Source organism: Theropithecus gelada, chromosome 12, assembly GCF_003255815.1.
Source record: "Theropithecus gelada isolate Dixy chromosome 12, Tgel_1.0, whole genome shotgun sequence".
NCBI classification, from domain to species: Eukaryota; Metazoa; Chordata; class Mammalia; order Primates; family Cercopithecidae; genus Theropithecus; species Theropithecus gelada.
The window spans coordinates 40,535,778-40,548,912 of NC_037680.1; positions in this window are offsets into that span (position 1 = coordinate 40,535,778).

Genomic DNA, 13,135 nt, shown 5'->3' on the forward strand with positions numbered 1-13,135 from the left:
AAACAAATAAACAAAAAACTTGTTGGCTTGATTCTTTTATACTTATTTGATTTTTAAAAACTAACTCTTCAAGTGGTTTGAAAATTATGATACAGGGACTGGAGCAGCTATTCTGCACTTCTAAAGATAGGACTGATTGAAGTGATATGACGCTTCAGGAGATAAGACTAGGAGAACACTTACTAACAACACTGTACCTTTTGGAATTGTTAGACATTAAAGGAAAATGGTCCTAGAAGATGAGAAAATAGTCCTCTCAATAGAAAGAGAAAACACATACAGACAGTTCTGTAAATGGAATAATTATATTTGGTTTCTACTCAAGGGCATGAGCTCCCTTATATTTATAATACTGTGAATAACATTTTTAAACTATATATCCTGACTGACAGACCCATCACTGCCATTTCATTCATACCAACGATTTACTCTTTCCTCATTTCATCCATATCCACCATCCAGAATGTATTCACATGATGCCTTAGATATAAAATGGCAGCTTGTCTACTCTTTTCACTTACAAGTTTCTATATTTATTGACTTTACATGTAGTTAAAGTGTCTTATTTAAGAAAAATATATTGTTGACAATAACAGAGTAATTACACAGTCATTGCTTCAATCTGGCTGTATAAATCATTGTGATTTAACCTACAGTAGTAATAAAAACTAAATGATATTGTTTTTGGTTCATTACTGCTGATCTAATAAAATGTAATGAATTAAGAAATTTCCTGAGTGAAACAGTCTCATAAAAATAACAATTTACTAATGGTGTTGTAACATCCCATGTGAATGAATGAAGAAAAAATAGCCATTTTAATAAAAATCTATCTTTAAGAAAATGTCTTCCTCATGTTTTTCATCTTCTTTCTTCCAGTCCAAATGCATGTTTTGATTGCGTCCATAGGCATCATTACCAGGAACCAGGGTCTCAAAATGATTGCTTGTTTATATGAAAATTTTAATAAAATTTCCAGGAACTCCTGAGTTTCTGGGTAGCCTGTATGAATTTAAGGAGAAAGGCGCATTCCATCTTCTGGGAATGGCTATGTGCCAAGAACTATTTCTTCTTAATGAGCCAACAGTTACTCAGAAAAAGAACTACCCCACCCTTCCATTTGTGGTGTACTCTGGAAGGGCCACTCCAACTTTCTCTTACTGGGTGGCTCATTTCCAAACTTGCTTTCTCCCTCCCTTTCAGCTTCTCTCTTCCTTAACCTCTCCCCTCCCCTTTTGCACATGCACTCACAAACAGTAGCAGCAGGAACGCAGGGGCTGCGCCTTTTCATACCAAAGATGAAGAAGCTACTTAAAATGTATGTTTTAATATGGCTTTTACTTCAAAACATAATTACTTGAATTTCATTCAGTATGATGTTTCTAATCCAATTATTGCCTTCCTTTATACAAGATTGATCTTTTTTTCTTATTATAAAAATAAGGCATGTTAATTGTGGAAGAAGGAAATAAATATCACTCAAAATTCCACTACGTTGAAGAAACTACTTTTCATATTTGGCATCTTTGCACTCTTTCATGCTACACATTCAGATGTGCAAAAAAATACTGCTTTGTTTTTCTTTAGTAACTACTTCACTCATGACAGAGTTCCTATTCCACCAGACTGATAGACAGACTTGACCTTGGTTCTTCCTCAAATCCCCTATCTATCTCCCCTAGGGTTCTGTCATGGTTCCTGGATCATACACAGCAATAAGACACCAAGTGGCCCACTGGTCATTGGTAATTGATTTACACAGGAGACTGCTAAAAAGTGATCAGGACTGACTATTTCTGTGATCATTGAAAAAGTTATCAATAGTAAAAGTCATATACAATGACACATATATACCCAAAACCATTTATTTTAACTGGAAAGAAAAGAAAACTGCCCAAACATTTGATAACATTTTGTCATGAGGCCAAGGCTTTACCTATGATTATGCACATCCTTGTAGGAAGTTTCATATTACCTTTCCTGTGTAGCCTACACTTTCAAGCATTGGTTTCTTAGAAGTGATGTGTAAAAATGTGAGTAATCGGCCGGGCGCGGTGGCTCAAGCCTGTAATCCCAGCACTTTGGGAGGCCGAGGCGGGCGGATCACGAGGTCAGGAGATCGAGACCATCCTGGCTAACATGGTGAAACCCCGTCTCTACTAAAAATACGAAAAACTAGCCGGGCGTGGTGGCGGGCGCCTGTAGTCCCAGCACTCGGAGGCTGAGGCAGGAGAATGGCCTGAACCTGGGAGGCGGAGCTTGCAGTGAGCCGAGATCGCGCCACTGCACTCCAGCCTGGGTGACACAGCGCGAGACTCCGTCTAAAAAAAAAAAAAAAAAAAAATGTGAGTAATCTGAATAAGAATTTTTAATTTTCACATTACCCTACATATTTTGCTATTGTATCTCCTGTGCATAATTCTATAGCAATTTGTTTTTAGACTCACCTTTGTTTAATCTTTCCAAGCCACAGCTTTGTTTTTGCCGAATAACACTTTCTTTTCACACTCTAATTCTATCAGTGTATGTAAAATTTAATTAAGTTATTTAATTATGACAATATATTCAAGTGGCATAAAGAGATTCTTGCACATTTAATGTAACTCACTCTTGCTAAGCAAACAGTTTACCTGGTGAGAGTAAAGCAGTCTTGCATGATGGAATTTGGTGACTAATATTAAGAAGGAAATAGTAATATTGGGTTAACCTGGCTAGTCGGTTAAATAAAGATCAGCTAACAAAATTCTATTGTATATTCCTCCTTAATTGAGTTATTGTTTTTACAGAATTCTGTCTCCTTCCGATAATATTATATTATCCATCTCATAGGTTGAAATAGCCTTCGGACCCTGATTTCTAACACATTTGTGGGATTTCTTTAAACAGTTGCCTCAAACACAATTTAAGCATTTTACTACTGGTCAAAATTTCAAAATTTCAGGAATAATACGTTTCATATTGTTGTTAAGATAATTTTTAGAAGTGTAATTGCTGAAGCAAATAGAATACATATTTTTAAATATTCTTAATACATATTTCCATATTACTCTTGAGCAGAAACTATTTAAACACCCGTTTTTAGGAGTAGAGTGTACATTCATGGAACCCCTGGCCAGGCATTATTATTTTGTATACCTTTTATAACTTATAAGAAAAACTCTTCTCTTTATCTCCTAATTCTCATTTTTTATTATTTGTGAAGTAACATTAAAACTGTACTGAATAGTGTCTATTCAACAACTTGTTCTTGCAAGTTTTTCTGCTGGAGTTTTTATTAATTTTCTTACGGATCTCTATATGCTTTGTTTATGTATGGAAGCTTAAAATCTTTCTCTGCTATTTTGTAAGGAATATTTTTTTCAGAAATTTTTATTTTTATTTTTATATAATGTTGTTCTTAATGTTCAGAAACATATCATATGGTTGAATTTATCAACTTTCTCCTTGGTGTTTTTAATCTTACAGATTCCAGAATTTTTATCAAATAGACACCCATATCTTCTACTCTAATTATTAAATGGTTATATTATTACATTACTTATTAAAATGGTAAATTAAGTACATTAAATGTTATTTCATTTTAATTATTTAATTCACTTGAATTTTATTTTGCTTTATTTTAATTCTGTATCACTTAGCTACTTGTAAGCATAATTGTTTTTGTTTTGTTTTGTTTTTTTAATAAAAAATATGCTTTATTTTATTTGGCAAATACCTGTGACAGATATGTTATTGCTCATTTGTTACCATACTTTTCAGACATCTATTGAAAAACAAGATTTTTTTTTTCAAACATTTTCTTTTCTTTTTTCTTTTTTATTTATTTATTATTATTATTATTATTATACTTTAAGTTCTAGGGTACATGTGCATAACGTGCAGGTTTGTTACATATGTATACTTGTGCCATGTTGGTGTGCTGCACCCATCAACTCGTCAGCACCCATCAACTCGTCATTTACATCAGGTATAACTCCCAATGCAATCCCTCCCCGCTCCCCCCTCCCCACGATAGGCCCCGGTGTGTGATGTTCCCCTTCCCGAGTCCAAGTGATCTCATTGCTCAGTTCCCACCTATGAGTGAGAACATGCGGTGTTTGGTTTTCTGTTCTTGTGATAGTTTGCTAAGAATGATGGTTTCCAGCTGCATCCATGTCCCTACAAAGGACACAAACTCATCCTTTTTTATGGCTGCATAGTATTCCATGGTGTATATGTGCCACATTTTCTTAATCCAATCTGTCACTGATGGACATTTGGGTTGATTCCAAGTCTTTGCTATTGTGAATAGTGCCGCAATAAACATACGTGTGCATGTGTCTTTATAGCAGCATGATTTATAATCCTTTGGGTATATACCCAGTAATGGGATGGCTGGGTCATATGGTACATCTAGTTCTAGATCTTTGAGGAATCGCCATACTGCTTTCCATAATGGTTGAACTAGTTTACAATCCCACCAACAGTGTAAAAGTGTTCCTATTTCTCCACATCCTCTCCAGCACCTGTTGTTTCCTGACTTTTTAATGATCGCCATTCTAACTGGTGTGAGATGGTATCTCATTGTGGTTTTGATTTGCATTTGTCTGATGGCCAGTGATGATGAGTATTTTTTCATGTGTCTGTTGGCTGTATGAATGTCTTCTTTTGAGAAATGTCTGTTCATATCCTTTGCCCACTTTTTGATGGGGTTGTTTGTTTTTTTCTTGTAAATTTGTTTGAGTTCTTTGTAGGTTCTGGATATTAGCCCTTTGTCAGATGAGTAGATTGCAAAAATTTTCTCCCATTCTGTAGGATGTCTGTTCACTCTGATGGTAGTTTCTTTTGCTGTGCAGAAGCTCTTTAGTTTAATTAGATCCCATTTGTCAATTTTGGCTTTTGCTGCCGTTGCTTTTGGTGTTTTAGACATGAAGTCTTTGCCCATGCCTATGTCCTGAATGGTACTACCTAGGTTTTCTTCTAGGATTTTTATGGTATTAGGTCTAACATTTAAGTCTCTAATCCATCTTGAATTAATTTTCGTATAAGGAGTAAGGAAAGGATCCAGTTTCAGCTTTCTACTTATGGCTAGCCAATTTTCCCAGCACCATTTATTAAATAGGGAATCCTTTCCCCATTTCTTGTTTCTCTCAGGTTTGTCAAAGATCAGATGGCTGTAGATGTGTGGTATTATTTCTGAGGACTCTGTTCTGTTCCATTGGTCTATATCTCTGTTTTGGTACCAGTACCATGCTGTTTTGGTTACTGTAGCCTTGTAGTATAGTTTGAAGTCAGGTAGCGTGATGCCTCCAGCTTTGTTCTTTTGACTTAGGATTGTCTTGGAGATGCGGGCTCTTTTTTGGTTCCATATGAACTTTAAGGCAGTTTTTTCCAATTCTGTGAAGAAACTCATTGGTAGCTTGATGGGGATGGCATTGAATCTATAAATTACCTTGGGCAGTATGGCCATTTTCACGATATTGATTCTTCCTATCCATGAGCATGGTATGTTCTTCCATTTGTTGGTGTCCTCTTTAATTTCACTGAGCAGTGGTTTGTAGTTCTCCTTGAAGAGGTCCTTTACATCCCTTGTAAGTTGGATTTCTAGGTATTTGATTCTCTTTGAAGCGATTGTGAATGGAAGTTCATTCCTGATTTGGCTCTCTGTTTGTCTGTTACTGGTGTATAAGAATGCTTGTGATTTTTGCACATTAATTTTGTATCCTGAGACTTTGCTGAAGTTGCTTATCAGCTTAAGGAGATTTTGGGCTGAGACAATGGGGTTTTCTAAATATACAATCATGTCATCTGCAAAGAGGGACAATTTGACTTCTTCTTTTCCTAACTGAATACCTTTGATTTCTTTCTCTTGCCTAATTGCCCGAGCCAGAACTTCGAACACTATGTTGAATAGGAGTGGTGAGAGAGGGCATCCCTGTCTTGTGCCAGTTTTCAAAGGGAATTTTTCCAGTTTTTGCCCATTCAGTATGATATTGGCTGTGGGTTTGTCATAAATAGCTCTTATTATTTTGAGGTACATTCCATCAATATCAAATTTATTGAGCGTTTTTAGCATGAAGGGCTGTTGAATTTTGTCAAAAGCCTTTTCTGCATCTATTGAGATAATCATATGGTTCTTGTCTTTGGTTCTGTTTATATGCTGGATTATGTTTATTGATTTGCGAATGTTGAACCAGCCTTGCATCCCAGGGATGAAGCCCACTTGATCATGGTGGATAAGCTTTTTGATGTGCTGCTGAATCCGGTTTGCCAGTATTTTATTGAGGATTTTTGCATCGATGTTCATCAGGGATATTGGTCTAAAATTCTCTTTTTTTGTTGTGTCTCTGCCAGGCTTTGGTATCAGGATGATGTTGGCCTCATAAAATGATTTAGGGAGGATTCCCTCTTTTTCTATTGATTGGAATAGTTTCAGAAGGAATGGTACCAGCTCCTCCTTGTACCTCTGGTAGAATTCAGCTGTGAATCCATCTGGTCCTGGACTTTTTTGGTTGGTAGGCTATTAATTATTGCCTCAATTTCAGAGCCTGCTATTGGTCTATTCAGGGATTCAACTTCTTCCTGGTTTAGTCTTGGAAGAGTGTAAGTGTCCAGGAAATTATCCATTTCTTCTAGATTTTCTAGTTTATTTGCATAGAGGTGTTTATAGTATTCTCTGATGGTAGTTTGTATTTCTGTGTGGTCGGTGGTGATATCCCCTTTATCATTTTTAATTGCGTCGATTTGATTCTTCTCTCTTTTCTTCTTTATTAGTCTTGCTAGTGGTCTGTCAATTTTGTTGATCTTTTCAAAAAACCAACTCCTGGATTCATTGATTTTTTGGAGGGTTTTTTGTGTCTCTATCTCCTTCAGTTCTGCTCTGATCTTAGTGATTTCTTGCCTTCTGCTAGCTTTTGAATGTGTTTGCTCTTGCTTCTCTAGTTCTTTTAATTGTGATGTTAGAGTGTCAATTTTTGATCTTTCCTGCTCTCTCTTGTGGGCATTTAGTGCTATAAATTTCCCTCTACACACTACTTTAAATGTGTCCCAGAGATTCTGGTATGTTGTATCTTTGTTCTCATTGGTTTCAAAGAACATCTTTATTTCTGCCTTCATTTTGTTATGTACCCAGTAGTCATTCAGGAGCAAGTTGTTCAGTTTCCATGTAGTTGAGCAGTTTTGATTGAGTTTCTTAGTTCTGGTTCTAGTTTGATTGCACTGTGGTCTGAGAGACAGTTTGTTATAATTTCTGTTCTTGTACATTTGCTGAGGAGTGCTTTACTTCCAATTATGTGATCAATTTTGGAATAAGTGCGATGTGGTGTTGAGAAGAATGTATATTCTGTTGATTTGGGGTGGAGAGTTCTATAGATGTCTATTAGGTCTGCTTGCTGCAGAGATGAGTTCAATTCCTGGATATCCTTGTTAACTTTCTGTCTCGTTGATCTGTCTAATGTTGACAGTGGAGTGTTGAAGTCTCCCATTATTATTGTATGGGAGTCTAAGTCTCTTTGTAAGTCTCTAAGGACTTGCTTTATGAATCTGGGTGCTCCTGTATTTAGGATAGTTAGCTCTTCCTGTTGAATTGATCCCTTTACCATTATGTAATGGCCTTCTTTGTCTCTTTTGATCTTTGATGGTTTAAAGTCTGTTTTATCAGAGACTAGGATTGCAACCCCTGCTTTTTTTTGTTCTCCATTTGCTTGGTAAATCTTCCTCCATCCCTTTGTTTTGAGCCTATGTATGTCTCTGCATGTGAGATGGGTCTCCTGAATACAGCAGACTGATGGGTCTTGACTCTTTATCCAGTTTGCCAGTCTGTGTCTTTTCATTGGAGCATTTAGTCCATTTACATTTAAGGTTAAGATTGTTATGTGTGAACTTGATCCTGCCATTATGATATTAACTGGTTATTTTGCTCGTTAGTTGATGCAGTTTCTTCCTAGCCTCGATGGTCTTTACATTTTGGCATGTTTTTGCAATGGCTGGTACCGGTTGTTCCTTTCCATGTTTAGTGCTTCCTTCAGGGTCTCTTGTAAGGCAGGCCTAGTGGTGACAAAATCTCTATGCATTTGCTTATCTGTAAAGGATTTTATTTCTCCTTCACTGATGAAACTTAGTTTGGCTGGATATGAAATTCTGGGTTTAAAATTCTTTTCTTTAAGAATGTTGAATATTGGCCCCCACTCTCTTCTGGCTTGTAGAGTTTCTGCCCAGAGATCTGCTGTTAGTCTGATGGGCTTCCTTTTGTGGGTAACCCGACCTTTCTCTCTGGTTGCCCTTAAGATTTTTTCCTTCATTTCAACTTCGGTGAATCTGGCAATTATGTATCTTGGAGTTGCTCTTCTCGAGGAGTATCTTTGTGGCGTTCTCTGTATTTCCTGGATTTGAATGTTGGCCTGCCTTACTAGGTTTGGGAAGTTCTCCTGGATGATATCCTGAAGAGTGTTTTCCAACTTGGTTCCATTTTCCCCCTCACTTTCAGGCACCCCAATCAGACGTAGATTTGGTCTTTTTACATAATCCCATACTTCTTGCAGGCTTTGTTCATTTCTTTTTCTTCTTTTTTCTTTTGGTTTCTCTTCTCGCTTCATTTCATTCATTTGATCCTCAATCACTGGATCAATTCTTCCAGTTGATCGAGTCGGTTACTGAAGCTTGTGCATTTGTCACGTATTTCTCGTGTCATGGTTTTCATCTCTTTCATTTCGTTTATGACCTTCTCTGCATTAATTACTCTAGCTATCAATTCTTCCACTTTTTTTTCAAGATTTTTAGTTTCTTTGTGCTGGGTATGTAATTCCTCCTTTAGCTCTGAGAAGTTTGATGGACTGAAGCCTTCTTCTCTCATCTCGTCAAAGTCATACTCCGTCAAGCTTTGATCCATTGCTGGCGATGAGCTGCGCTCCTTTGCTGGGGGAGATGTGCTCTTATTTTTTGAATTTCCAGCTTTTCTGCCCTGCTTTTTCCCCATCTTTGTGGTTTTATCTGCCTCTGGTCTTTGATGATGGTGACGTACTGATGGGGTTTTGGTGTAGGTGTCCTTCCTGTTTGATAGTTTTCCTTCTAACAGTCAGGACCCTCAGCTGTAGGTCTGTTGGAGATTGCTTGAGGTCCACTCCAGACCCTGTTTGCCTGGGTATCAGCAGCAGAGGCTGCAGAAGATAGAATATTGCTGAACAGCAAGTGTACCTGTCTGATTCTTGCTTTGGAAGCTTCCTCTCAGGGGTGTACTCCACCCTGTGAGGTGTGGGGTGTCAGACTGCCCCTAGTGGGGGATGTCTCCCAGTTAGGCTACTCAGGGGTCAGGGACCCACTTGAACAGGCAGTCTGTCCCTTCTCAGATCTCAACCTCCGTGTTGGGAGATCCACTGCTCTCTTCAAAGCTGTCAGACAAAGTCGTTTGCGTCTGCAGAGGTTTCTGCTGCTTTTGTTATTGTTTAGTTGTGCCCTGTCCCCAGAGGTGGAGTCTACAGAGACAGGCAGGTTTCCTTGAGCTGCTGTGAGCTCCACCCAGTTCAAGCTTCCCAGCGGCTTTGTTTACCTACTTAAGCCTCAGCAATGGCGGGTGCCCCTCCCCCAGCCTCGCTGCTGCCTTGCAGTTAGATCGCAGACTGCTGTGCTAGCAATGAGGGAGGCTCCGTGGGCGTGGGACCCTCCCGGCCAGGTGTGGGATACAATCTCCTGGTGTGCCCGTTTGCTTAAAGCGCAGTATTGGGGTGAGAGTTACCCGATTTTCCAGGTGTTGTGTGTCTCAGTTCCCCTGGCTAGGAAAAGGGATTCCCTTCCCCCTTGCGCTTCCCAGGTGAAGCGATGCCTCGCCCTGCTTCAGGTCTCACTGGTCGGGCTGCAGCAGCTGACCAGCACTGATTGTCCGGCACTCCCTAGTGAGATGAACCCAGTGCCTCAGTTGAAAATGCAGAAATCACCGGTCTTCTGTGTTGCTCGCGCTAGGAGTTGGAGACTGGAGCTGTTCCTATTTGGCCATCTTGCTCCACCTGCATAATTGTTTTTGAACCAATTAATTGTGATTTCGTTATTAACTGATAGTGGTGATGGTTGCACAACGTTGTGGATGTAACTAATGCCACTGTATTGTACACTTAAAATAGTTAAAATGAAAAAGTCTCTGTTATGCATATAATCACAATAAAAATTTTAAAAACAGCAAAACAAAGTGAAAAATATCTAAATTGAATAAAAGTAAGCAGTTTATATTTTTTAAAAATTCACTCAATATGTCATAAGTTCTTATTTTTATTTTTGCTGATTTTTTAGATTTTCCAGAATTATGTTAACTTTATTGAAAGACATTTTACATGCAATTAAATTCACTATTTGTGTGTGTGTGAAAAAGTCTATGAAGTTTACAAATGCATACCATGGTATGACCACTACAACATTCAAGATGGATTCCTTATCCAATAGAACACTTCCATCACTGCCTTAAAAAGCTCCCTCAGGCCCCTTTGTGTCTTTTTTTTAAAAAATGCTCATTTTTTTCTAAGTGGTAAAATTTATTAACATAGTTTTAAAATAATAATCCTTTACTATCCATTTTGTGTCTGAAAGGAATGTAGATATTTTCCCTTTTCTCCAATTTTGGTATTGCTATTTTATGTATCTTTTCTTTCTTTTATTGTCATGCTGGCTATTGTTTATCAATTTTATTGATTGTTTTCCCAAATGATCAGCTTTGCTTTCATTGCTTTTCTCTATTGTTTCTCGTTTTTCTTTCATAACTTCTCTTATCCCAATTATTATTCTTTCTTTTCCTTGCTTTTATTTTCATTTGCTCCATCTTTGTCTAGTTTATTCAGGTAGAAGCTTAGATCATTAATTTGAGACCTTTCTTTTTTTCCAATATAGGCACTTACCTCTATACATTTTTCTTTATGTACTGTTTTGTACATCTCACACATCTTGATATGTGCTATTTTCATTATTGCTGAGTTCAAAATTTTCTAATCTTATTTGGGATTTCTTATTGTATACAAAAGTTAGTTGTAAGTATATTGTAGATTGCTTAATTTTAAAATATTTGTGGCTCTAGGCTATCTTTTTTTAAATTTAATACCCACTTGTTCAAGAGAGAATCTGTGTCATTTCAGTCTTTTTGAAATTATAGAAACTTGTCCCAGAAAATGGTGTATCTTGATAAACTTACTATGTGCACTTAAATGTGTTTTTTCTTGATGTTAGATTTAATGTTCTAAAAAATATCAGTAGTCTAGTTGGTTTGGTTGTTATTCAAATATTTAATGTCTTTATAGATTTTATTTTGTTAACCTCAAGTGCTGAGAGATTTATGTGAAAAAAATCTCTAACTATAATTAAGGAATTATCTATTTGTTCCTTTAATTTATTAGTGGTTTTCATGCATCTTGAGACTATTATTGGGTGCCTACACATTTATAAATTGACACTTTTCACTAAGATGTATGCTTCTTTATCTCTGGTTATATATTGCTTTAAAATCTTTTTATCTGATATTAATATAGCACTATAATGATCTTTTGTTTATTAAATGCATGATGTATTTTTTATGTATTTTCAACTGGAAAATTAGAAACAATATGCATTATGGTTATTACATAATGAACATTTATGTAGAAATTTTTGTGTGATCAAATTTTTTGCCTTTTGGAAATAAATGCCAAAATTACAATTGCTGAGTCATATAGTAGTTGTACGTTTAATTTTATAAGAAATTGCAAATCCATTTTCTAAAGAGGCTATACCATTTTATATTCCCATCAACAGTGTATGAATGATTCAACTTCTGTGCCTGCCACCAGAGGCTGAATAATAAATATAGCTTCCACATAAATATTAGGACTTTTTAAAAATATTTGCAGGATCTATTTCTTTGTCTAACAAAATTTAGGCCTCTAACATTCTACTTGGCTCCTAGGAGTAAGGTGGGATGTGGAGTAAGGACCTAGAAGTAAGGTGGGGACATAACATGATTCCTCCAAGAAGACATCATCTAATTTTAACCCCAGAAATTGTTGTATTATGTCATGTTCCTAATGCTATGTTTTAACCTGTTTCTATTATTATTGTACCAATTATCTCCTCATTTTCCAGTGGTATTTTGAAAGGCACTGAAAACCCTGTTAGTAGGCCAAATTTTACAAATTATCCAGCCGGGGCGTGGTGGCTCACGCCTGTAATCCCAGCCCTTTTGGAGGCCGAGGTGGGCAGATCCCGAGGTTAGCAGATAGAGACCATCCTGGCTAACACGGCGAAACTCCCTTCTCTACTAAAAAGACAAAAAGAAACCCCTGTCTCTACTAAGAAGACAAAAAATTAGCCGGGCGAGGTGGCGGGCGCCTGTAGTCCCAGCTACTCGGGAGGCTGAGGCAGGAGAATGGCATGAACCCGGGAGGCGGAGCTTGCAGTGAGCCGAGATCCAGCCTCTGCACCCCAGTCTGAGCGACAGAGTGAGACTCCAACTAAAAAAAAAAAAAAAATTATCAGTGAAGTCTAATTTATTGATTTTTCTTTATATGGATTGTGCTTTAGTATCATGTTTAAGGCATCTTGAATGTAATGCAGAGCCCCAAAACTTGATTCTGGTTTTTTTTTCCTAAATGGTATTGTATTTTTAATTTTAGTGTTCATGTGTTTATTACTATTACTTTATTACTGTATCTTTAACTTGTGTTTTGTGATCTTGATGAACTCATTTATTAGTTCTGAAACTTTTTTTGTTTTGTTTATAACTTAGATTCCTTGGAATTTCCTGTGTAGACAATCATATCATCTACAAAAAGGACAATTTCATTTCTTCCATTCCTATCTACATACTTCTCATTTCTTTTTCTTGCTTTATTACACTGGCTAGAGAGTCCAGCATTCTACTGAATCAGAGTTGAGAGCAGACATTCTTGCTTGAATGACCTACTGAGGTTTTCAGTGCCTTTTAAAATACCAACTGGAAATAAGGAGATAACTGACACAATTATAATAGACACAGATTAAAATAAAACACTCAAAAGCATTTAGTCTCTTGCTATTAAGTACAATGTTAACTATAGGTTTTGGTAGATGTTGTTTATCAACTTGAGGAAGTTCCCTTTTACTCCTATTTTTCTGATAATTTTATTAATGGCTGTTGAATTTTGTCAAATATCTTTTGCATTGGTTAAAT